This window comes from Callorhinus ursinus, unplaced genomic scaffold (assembly GCF_003265705.2).
Source record: "Callorhinus ursinus isolate GAN/ISIS: 27379988/994484 unplaced genomic scaffold, GSC_fseal_2.0 scaffold68, whole genome shotgun sequence".
NCBI lineage: Eukaryota > Metazoa > Chordata > Mammalia > Carnivora > Otariidae > Callorhinus > Callorhinus ursinus.
The window spans coordinates 4,330,324-4,341,066 of record NW_027397130.1 but is presented as its reverse complement, the minus strand read 5'-3'; the positions used below and the strand labels follow the sequence as shown (position 1 = coordinate 4,341,066).

The following is a 10,743-nucleotide window of genomic DNA, read 5'->3' as shown; positions in this document are numbered from 1 at the left end:
TATTCTTTGCTAAATGAAAAAGGTTCCTCTTCTTTCTTCAGCTGTCAGCTCACACTGGCTTCCTGGGCAAGCTCGTGCTGGCTCCTCAGACCAGGTCCCCTCATTTGGCCACACTCCTTTGTCCTCTGCCTTCTCAGCCACATGCCTCAGCTCACAATTATTTGTGCTTTCTCCCAGACTCCAGCACCAAGGACAGGGCCTTTGCATTGTTTAATCGCCATTGGATAGCCCATGCTTAGTGCACAGTAGGTGTTACTTGCTCAATGAACAGATGGATTTCCTTCCAGGACACCTGTCTGCCCCTTCGTGAGCCAGACCCTATATAAGGCCACTCATGGGCCATTTGGCAGAAGGCTAGCCAGTTGCTATTTTCTTTAGCTTTTACCATGGTTAAGTCTCTGCTTGTTTCTGGGCCCGCCCCTTAAGGAGCTTACAGCTGAGCTGGGAAGATAAGATGTAAGGACATGAAAAGATTATTTTTATTTTTGGAAAGTTGAACGTTTTAAACCAACATCCCATGAGGCTGTGGGGTTCAGCTGGAGGCAGAACAGGCTTATCCAATTTGGAATCACTGAGAGAGTTCCAGGAAGGGCTTAATTCTTCATCCCTTTTTATTTTTGAAATTCTGCAGAGATTGAGACACTGAAGTTAGGACTGGGGGAAAAGCAAACGTCGAAATGTCGAATAATGTGCTGGAGCCAGTGGGAGCTTTCAAGATAACGCCTGAGGGACTAGATTTGGGGCGCCCTGTGGGACATCTCAGGGTCTGGCTAAGGCGTGTGATCAGAACACCATTCATGGTAAACTGTGTGCATATTCTGGCTCCCATTTCTTAGCTGGCCGGCTATCCAGTTGCTGGAATTTGTGATATAAATGGCAACAACAGTAGACACATTTTCAGGTGCTGCCTTTGTCCCAGGGAGCTGGGCAGAAGGTGCTAGAACTTCTAACAAGGAGCAGACGCCCCACGGAGCTGGATAAGCATGAAGACAGAGCCTCCGTGGTGCGGAGAACGCAGGTTGCGGTGTGGGGAACTTGAAGACACAAGCTCCCCCTGTTCTCTTTTACCTCCTTCCGGGGAACCCTGAGCATCCGAAGGAAGTGGGGCAATTGCGCCGAGTGGCCATGGGGTGGCAGTGTGGAATTAAATCCTTGAGCGTGTTCTGCTCACGGCTCTTAGTCTTGAGTCAGATGCTCCTGGAAGCTGGGCGCGCAGCCCCCAAGCAGGCTGGGAGTTGGGGCAGGAGCAGCGAGGGTTCTCCCTTAATTTAATCGACCCGTGCACTGAGCTGAGAACGTGTCTGCAGTCTCTCAGCTTGGGCAGCTCCCCTTGTACGGAGGCTTCGGGGCGTTTATTCGCTGGGCTGGGAACACGCTGATAAAAAGTTAATTTCTATTTGCTGTTGCTCGGTAATTGGATGAACATGAAAGCAATTAAATATTAAAACATACAAACAAATAACTAAGTCACTGTAATTAGCCAAAGTTTGATCACTGTCATATTTATTTAAGAAGAGGTGATATGTCTCAGCAGGTGACATTTTAAATACCCCGGGCCTCTCTGGTGTTGTCTTTGGAGAATGCTGAATAATGTACGGAGAATTTAATTAAACCTTGTTGTAAATCAGCTATGATGACAGGGAAATGACAGCCACATGTTGAAACGAGAATTAGTCCACAGCAAGGGATATTAATTAACTCCTTTTCTGAAGGCCTTTGGCACAGAGTGGCATTTGAAAAAAAAAGAAGAGGAAGCAACCAATGCTTTGACATGGGGAGGAGACTGTGCCTGTTATTATTTTTATAATCATCATTATTATTTATGGCTGGAACTTCTTCAATCACCCAGATGGAGCTACTAATCAGGACACCGTACAATGAGATCAAATAATCCTTTCCCTGGGAACCAGAGACACAGGTAGACAGCAGCACACAAAAGGATGTCAGGGGATGAGAGGGTCCCTCCGGAAAACACAAGCATTTTCATAAGCGGCAGATGACTCTCTTCCAGATTTGGACTAAGGGAGAAGGTACAGAGGTGTTGGAAGCAAATGCGCAGACCTCGGAGCTGAGAGAGGCCACGGAAACCGAGCAGCCTCACCCTGCTCATCTCCTGGAGGAGGAGAAGGAGGCCCAGGGAGGTTCAAGGACATGCCCAAGGTCACGGGCTGATCGGGGCACAGTGGGGTTCGTGAAGCGTGACCCCGCGCCCCGGCCAGCGGAGTTTCCATGAACTGCCTCCCCGGAGTTCCGAAATGCTGAGGATGAGGCTGGCTGTGGATGTGCCAGAGATGGAAAGAGGCTGCCGTGAGCCGGGTGGGTGTGTGTGTGTGTGTGTGTGTGTGTGTGTGACCGCAATGCCACGTCTGTCCGCCGCTAAAGCTGCAGGTACAAAGACTGGAGCAGACGGGGTGGTGCGGGGACCCCCGCTCGGCCTCGCCCTCGCCGGGGATCAAGGCTGGATGCGAAGACGAATACTTGGCAAACAAGTGTCCCTCTGCGGGGAGGGGGCATCATCTCTCTGGGAAGAACCCTGACCCTCCACTGAGGACGGGCCACTCCTCGCATCCCATCACCGCGAAACTGTCCCTACGTTACAGGAGCTGTGCGGCTCCCTCCACCCGCGACTGGGTACCGGGCGGGACACACACCCTCTGCTGGGAAGTGTAGTCACGTGACTGCTCGGGGCACGTGGGCGCCACGTGGGCAGTCACGTGCCTGTCACCCGATTGGCTCCCTGGGTTGGTGATGGGCGGCTGTGTCAGCCAATCAGAAGCTGGAAGGGGGGCAGGACGTCAGTTGCAGTAGAGACTGTCCCAGGTGGTCCTGACCCTGTATGTGGGCGCCCGCGGTCTTTACAACCCTCCCCAGGGCCGGAAGTGACCGGTTCAGATGAAAGCCAGCCTGCTTCGGAGAGGGGGCTGCCTTGGCTTCGGTGTCTCAGGTGTGTGTGTATGCGCGAGTCCCCGATGCTGGGACCCTCAGCGGTCCCCGGAGGAAGAGGGATGGAAACAGACGTGGGCGTAGGCTGACAACCTTCTTGGCAGAGTCTAAGATGCATTTGTGTTGGGAGGAGAACCACAACGTCCCGTGGGTTTGGTTTGGATGATGTTATCTGGAAGGTCGGGGACTTAACAGAAGCTTAGCTTAATCCCCGGCGCCCTGCAGTCCTTGTGTCAAAGTCACTGACCCAGAGGCAGAGGGCCTTGGGGGTTATGGGGAGCCCATCTTATCTGGGTCAGCCAGAGCCTTACACGCAAGACAACAGCATTTTTGCTGCTTCCTAAGAGAGTTTGAGGGGCAGTTAGAAGGAAAGATTCTTGTGACTGTCTCCCCTCTGAGCCGTAGTTCCCGGCTTCCCTAGAAGCCATGCTCCACAGCTCAGCTGTTTGCGGCCTCGGGTGAAGTCTCACCGGACTTGGGAATACGGGGAGGAGATCAGCCCCGTGTTTCCAGGGGAAAACAAACAGGTGGTATAGTAACAGCCAGTTCTTCCCAAATAAAAACCCGCACCAGGTACTGGGTGGGGGAGGTGGGTTCAGCGGGGAGCAATCAGGGTCTTTCTGGCCTTGTCTTACTTTGCAGGATTCACCCGCAGCTTCTACACCTTTCTCCTGCCTGTCACCACCACCTGTGAGCCTGGTCCCCATGCTCCACACTCTCCGCAGGTGGGCATTCGCAAGCAGGCCCTGCCCACCCGTTCTGGCCTGGGAGGCGCCCCCCCCCCCATCTCCATCCTCTGGTCTCTGGTCTCTGTGAGCATCCTCCTTCCTGAGCTGTCTGCCTCCCGGAATGTACCCTGCTTTCCCAGCCCCCCCTCCCCCGCCGCCCTGCCCCCTTCCTGCCCTTTCCTCAGCATGGCTTGGGGTTCTGGAGTCCCTAAAGAAATGGAGACAGTTGACCAGTTCTGAGGCTGGATCCCGTGGGTATGTCCAGGGGCTCCCAGGACTGACCTGTGCTCTCCTCTGGCAGAGGGCCAGGTGTGTGTGGTTCTGTAGGGGTCAGGTCCCTTTTCAAGGCCCCATAGTTGATTCTGACAGGCAGCCAGGGCTGAGAACCCCAGGGAAGGTCCTGGGAAGAGTTTAGAAATGGGGAGATTTCTCTGGAAGCTGCCCTGCCAAGAGCACTATTTTGGGAACATAGATTTCCGATTCAAACCTATCTGAGCTTGGCTCTCTCTCGGCTGTCCCCTAACTGACTTCACTTGCCAGTGCCTCAGAGCTTATCAGTAAAATGGAAATAATTCCTCAAGGAGCAGAGACTGCCAGAGCCAGCTCAAAGAAGCAAGAAGGGTGTTGATTGTAAGAATGGGAGTGCCTCTGGAGCTGCGCGTGATACCCTAGTTCAGCAAATCACTGACCAGTCCTCTGGTCTCTCTGTAGGTAAATGCACGGACCAGCCCCTCAGAGCAAGACTGAATCTCTGTGCATGTCAATTCCAAATTCCCAGGGTAGGGCCTCTTGTCTGTCCATTTGGCATTCTGTCTCTTTGCTCCCAGAGTATCACCTCTGTACCCAGGATTGCTGTGGGCCAGGCAGCTCTCCTGAAGGTTGGAAACATCCTAGAAGCTGGAACACATGCTCCCAGGTGATGGTACATTCACTTAATAAAAGCAAGATGCCTGTGTTTGAAGAGTAGACTGCGTGGTGGCCCTGAGCGTGGACAGGAGAGAACTGGGCCTCCTCTGTCCTGCCCCTAGGGCACCAGGGATGTGTGGGGAGTCTATTACTTTAAGTGGAGGGAAGAAGGTCTCTTCCCAGGGCTCTGGGCTTTGCAGACCTTGCCTTAAACAAACAGGAGAATTTATTTGTCTTCGGTCAAACTACACAGAGATCAAGGGGCAGGTGACCCCTTTTAGTTTGGAGTGATGGGGTCACTAGTTTATTTGCTCATGGGCGGAGATGATCCCCAGTGGGGGGAGAACTGACTCGTGGTGGTTAGACCTCAGCACTTTGCCTGCTTTGTTCACATAATCCTGACGGTGCAGACAGCCGTGATGGTGGTGGGCTGCTAAGTGGCACCCAGCGCCACTCAGGTGGCCTCCAACTCTTCCCTCCCAACACGCCTCTCTGCACACATTCTTCCTTAAGTCCCCACCTCTCCTCTGCTTGGCCCCTCCCCCACCCTCCCCATCTATTCTCCTAAGCTGCCCCCCATCTGGGCCCTCCGTATTTCTCAGCACGCTGGATGACCCACAAGGATGTTGGCACCTGTGCTGCCCAGCTACCCTCTCAATGGATGGTACGAACCTCCCATGCAGGAGATGCCAGAGAGCCTTAATGTTAATTATTGACTTGGCATTAGTACCCTGACTTGAACACATGCCACGTGTGTTGATAATAAATGTTACCTTCCTGTTACAAATTTATATTTTAATGAGGTCAGTCTGATTCATATTCTTTTTTTTTTTTAATTCTGGTTACTGGGGTATAATTTGCATGCAGTAAAATTTACCCTTGTTAGTGGCCAGCCCTGTGAGTTTTGTTTTTTTTTTAAAGATTTTATTTATTTATTTGACAAAGAGACACAGCCAGAGAAGGAACACAAGCAGGGGGAGGGGGAGAGGGAGAAGCAGGCTTCCCGCGGAGCAGGGAGCCCGATGCAGGGCTCGATCCCAGGACCCCGGGACCACGACCTGAGCCGAAGGCAGACGCTTAACGACTGAGCCCCCCAGGCGGCCCCAGCCCTGTGAGTTTTGATGAATGCATACAATTAAGTAAACAGCACCACAGTCAAGCTGTGTAACACTTAGTTCCCTTAGCCCAGTCCAAAGCTCCCTTCCCCTTGGTCTTTGGAAACGAATAATCTGTCATCTTTCCCTATAGTTTTATTTACCTTTTCCAGAATGTCCTATGAGTGGACTCCTACAGTATGTAGCCTTTTGGGTCTGGCTTCCTTCACGTAACAGATGCATTTGTGCGTCATCTGCGCTGAGTGCACGGAGGCTTGTTCCCTTTTATTGCAGAGTAGTATCCTGTTGTACGATTTATTGCTGCTTCTTTATCTGTTACCAGTTGAAGGACATTCAGGATGTTTCCCGTTTTTGATGATGATGAGTAAAGCTGTTGTAAACACTGCCAGGCAGGTTTGTGTGGAAGCACAGTATGGATTGCTGGGTCGTATGAGTGTGTGCCTCCAAACGGTCATCCCAGCCCGGCTCTTCCACCAGCAGGACGAGAGTCCCACATCCTCCCCCTGACAGCTAATGACACTGAGCATCTTTTCGTGTGCCTATTTACCTTCCATATACCTTCTTCACTGAAGTGTCTTTTCAAATCTGTTGCTTACTTCTAAAAATTGGATTGTTTATTTTGCCTTATTAAAGTTCTGAAGGTTCTTTAAATATCCTGGACATGAGTCCTTGAACAGAAATATGTTTTGCAAACATTTGCTCCCAGTCTGAGGCTTGTGTTTTTGTGTTCTTAACAATGTTTCTCAAAGAGTGGAAGTTTTTAGTCCAGAAGAAGTCCAGTTCATTATTTTTTTTTTCTCTTATGGAGTAGGCTTTTTATTTTGTATCTGAGAAATCTTCCCTTAATCCAAGATTTTCTTTCATGTTTTCTTCTAAAAGTTTAGGTTTGTGTTCCTTGTGAGTTTGTTTTTATATATGGTGAAAGATATGGGTTGAGATTCATCTCTTTTGCTTATGGGTGTCCAGTTGGTAGACCATTTCTTTAAAAGATTGTCCTTTCCCCACTGATAAGCCTTCATGCTTTATAGAAAATAAATTGACCATCCTTCATTAGTTTTGAAAAATTTGGCTTAATGCTTAATGTGACTTGAAGGTCTCCTTCTTAAGTTGTTTACGTCAACAGTTGTTTGTGGTGATCCTAGATGGAAACAAGGCCTCGCAAAGATATGTAGATTCCATCCAGAGGAAGCAAGATGGGGCGCTGCACTACTAAACCAAGATACTTGTTTTTCAGTCCCATCTGACAATTGTGTGTGTGTGTGTGTTTTAATTGAAATTTGTTGGTTTCATTTCCATCTTTCCTTATGTCAGTCAGTTGTTCCCACAGTCTTGGGAAGTGTTGCACATTTCATATCTTTATCAAATGAGTTCAAAACCCACAATACTCTTCATATAAAATATTTTTAGAAACTTGTTAGGAAATTGCTTCTGGGTCATATACACACGTATGAGATATTTTTTGAACAGGTGGCAATAATGATGCCAACTTGCCTCTACTGAGGACTTTCCACCTGTCTAGTGGTTTTCTAGACACCGAGCACCATACCAGAAACGTGTTACATGGATAGGGTGAGGTGCTAATGCCCGAGCTTTAATGAATATGTGAAACCTGTGTTCTTTGTCAATTGTGACTTATTCCACACCTGTAGGGTTTGACTTTCTGTTCAATCCATAGTCTTTTTCCCCCTAACCTGTTAAAAAATGTTGATGAAGCTCTGCCTTTGGAGACTGGGAAGGTGATGTTCTCAAATGGTAGCTCCCATTTTCCCTGCTGTTTCCTGCTATGGTGGGCACATTCTTGGCATTCCTTTCTTGGGGAGATTGTATGTTCCTGAGGATCTTGCTTCTTTGAATTCTACTCTGTTCCTCCTTGGAGGTCCCCCTCCCCCCCCCCCGAGACTTTTATCCAGCACGAGTGAGGCTGTCTTTGACCATAGAGCTGAACGCATCAGACAGTACCAAAAACAGAGTGTCCCCTCATCTGGCAGGTACTGGAGAGTAGGGGCAGCTCTGGGGACACCAGCCTGTTGGTCCCTGTGGACAGCCTCACTGAGAGCCGCACCTGCTTAATCTGCATGTCTGGGATGCAGAGATGAGGCTCCTCAATGAGTGTACCTACCAGCATTGGAGTGGTAGGTCTGCATACCCCCTCAGGTTTCCTGTGGGTCATATCTTGAATTTGGGGTTTGCATACTTTTGCAGGCATCTCCAGCCCTGTATTTTATGAGCTTGGGGGAGCCCCTAGAATTCACAACACCAACAAGTGCAAAATTGCTTTTCTCTGGGTGCCCCCTTTTTCCCCCCTCATACAGCACCTCGGTTCTTGGAAAGGTGCCCTGGAGAGCTCACTGTAATGTTGGCTTTCATGAGTTCTAAAAAACCCTATGAACCCCCCAGTACCCAGCAAACACTTGAGTGAGGATTTTTGCCAGTTCTGCAGGCGTAACAGCTCAGGCACCATGGAGAGAAATGCTATGCCAGAATTTCCATGCTCCTCTTCCCTCCTGGGTGGGCTGTGGCCAGGAGACACAGAAATGAAACAGGGCACAAAGAGAATCGGGTCCTCCACATGTGGAACTGCAGAGAAACTAGGATTTGCCTGGGAGGGGGCCAGAGGACAGACCATCTGGCTTCCTAAGGAGTTGGCTGAAACAGCGGGCCTCTCTTTTTGGCCTGTCTGGATGTCTCCTGCTCTTCTCGAATGGAGAAAGCAGATCTTAGAGCTGCCCAGCTTTTGAAGAACAAGCTGAACTGGGGCCATCTGCTGGTCACTTTTCCTGAGGGTGCCCCGTGTGCGCGGAACCAGGACCTTCTGACACACAAGAACCATGGAAGCTATAATGCATGGGCCTGTGTGCGCACAAGGTTTGTGTTTTCATCTCTAATTTCTGCCTCTGGTAGGTCCCAGGTAGCTGCTGGCAGCTCCTCAGGGCTCCATGGTTTCATGGTCATATCCAGTAAGAGAGAGAGAGCCCCTTTGTTCCAACATTCCAAGCGAAGGTTCTGAGTTTGCATTAATGAAGCTGCATCGGTTAACATGCCCACCTTTGGGCTAATCACTGTGACAAAGGGATGGGAAATATATAGGGTGACAGCCTGTGTCATGTGCTTTATCTCTGGACCCAGCAACAGAGTGAGGTTCCTGGGACGCGGAGAGACCCCCACCGGGAGAGCTGGAGGCTGTTGGGAAGAGGGCTGGAATGCTAGGGAGGCAGCCAGCCGGGCTCCATCCTTCCTAAGGTTCGGAAGACCAGAGACAGATGTCCAAGCCCCGCAAAGCAGGTGCCCACAGGAACCAGGCCAGGGTCACTTCGGAAGTGTGGATGTTGGTGAGTCTGTGGTGTGTAGGGGCAGGGGTGCCCTGGCCCGCCGGGTGTTGGCGCCATTGGATGATGAGCTTTAGCCCCCTTGCTCAGCCCACTCTGTCCACACTCCCCTGCAGCGCCTGATGACTCTCATCTAATTCTTCCATTGTCGGCCTTTGCAAAGAAACAGTTCCATCTATTGAAATTCTTCTGCTGCTTGTTTCATCAACATTAGGTTGGGATACTGGGATAGATAGTGCAGACATCCTTGGGCATGGGGCCAGACTCTCCAGTTTCAAATGCCAGAGCCTCAGTGTTCTCCCAAGAGAAATGGAATTATCGATCGAAACTGCCTTCTGAAGACATCTGGTGGATTCGGCAGGCTAATGGCACATCCTCCTGGTGTGTCCGGGAAGTCATAACCCCACCACAGACTGGAGACTTAAACCATAGACCTGTATTTCTCACACCTCTGGTGGCTGGAAGTCCAAGATCAAAGTGCCTGCAGATTCAGAGTCTGGTGAGGGTCCTCTTTCTGCTTCTCACTGTGTCTGCACACGGAGGAAGGGATGAGGAAGCTCTCGGGGCCTCTTTCATCAGGGCACTAATCCCATTCATGAGGGCTCCACCCTCATGACCTAATCTCCTCCCAAAGGCCCCACCTCCAAATACCATCTCGCTGGGGGTTAGGATTCAAGCTATGAATCCCACAAAGACACAAATATCCCATCTACAGCAGACATCAAGGGCTTAGCCGGGGGGTGGGGGGGGGGATCCTGATTTGGGCACAGGGATTGGAACTCTTTCACTGGCTTTCACTGGTCCACGGGGCCTCAGCCCAGAGGGGCAGGAGGTGGTGGTGGTGGAGGTGAGAGACATGGAGAGGGAGAGACGGGGGGAGGGGAGAGAGGGAGAGAGGGGAGGTGGGAACTCCTGCATGCTTAGCTTGCCCTCTGTGTACCCGATGTCGCTGCTGTTAAAAATAGAACCGTACTTTGCAGAGAGATTCTCAAATGACACCCACCAAGTGCCCATTAACTCATCAAAGTGGTGAATCCAAATTGATTATTTCGAGTGTAAGACATAATAACATGTTCATCATGGAAAATAATTAGCGGTGGAGTGGGGCCCGGGATGGCCTGCTGCCTGCCTGCCTGGCGCCCCCACCCTGCAGCCACGGGGCGGGGGGAGCTGGTGGGCTTGGAAGGTGGGTTACCGGTTTTCACCCCGGGGGGCTTCAGTGGCTTCGGATCAATCCTTACCCCTCGACCCGGCCCCCACTTCCTGCAGTGCTTCCCCCCCCCACCAGCAGGGGCCTCTCCTGGGGCAGGGCTTGGGGCGCCCCAGCCCCCTGGCCCCCGGCCAGCTCCGTGACAGGCAAGGCTCTCCGTGTGCCGAGTGGGCAGTAATTGGCTGGCCTCCAGCTGGGCGCCTGGGCTCCGGATGACATGTATTTCTCACTCGGGAGCGCAGAAGCCCGCACCTTCACACCGTTTCCTTGGAAACCAAATTGCTCTGGCAGCATTCCGCAGTGACACGCACACACACACACACCATGTGCACACACACCACGCGCACACACACACATGCACCACACCACCCACACCGCAGGAAAGTCAAGTGCCACGGGCAGTGTCATCGTGCCCCCGGCCACCCCTTCCCCACATCCCCGCGGGCACACCCCCGCCAGGCTCAGGCCCTGCAAGGGCTGGTTGGAAAGGCCCGCCCTGTGAGCAAGGGAGAGGA

At 51.5% G+C, this 10,743-nt stretch overlaps 1 long non-coding RNA gene across 1 annotated transcript; it reads left to right on the top strand.

Annotated features, from left to right (window-relative positions):
• The first annotated feature begins 2,811 nt into the window (after positions 1-2,811).
• Positions 2,812-4,632, top strand: LOC141371318 (uncharacterized). Its single transcript, XR_012376189.1, has 3 exons — positions 2,812-2,944; positions 3,586-3,668; positions 4,383-4,632. It is a non-coding gene; the product is annotated as an uncharacterized lncRNA (long non-coding RNA).
• Positions 4,633-10,743: the final 6,111 nt, after the last annotated feature.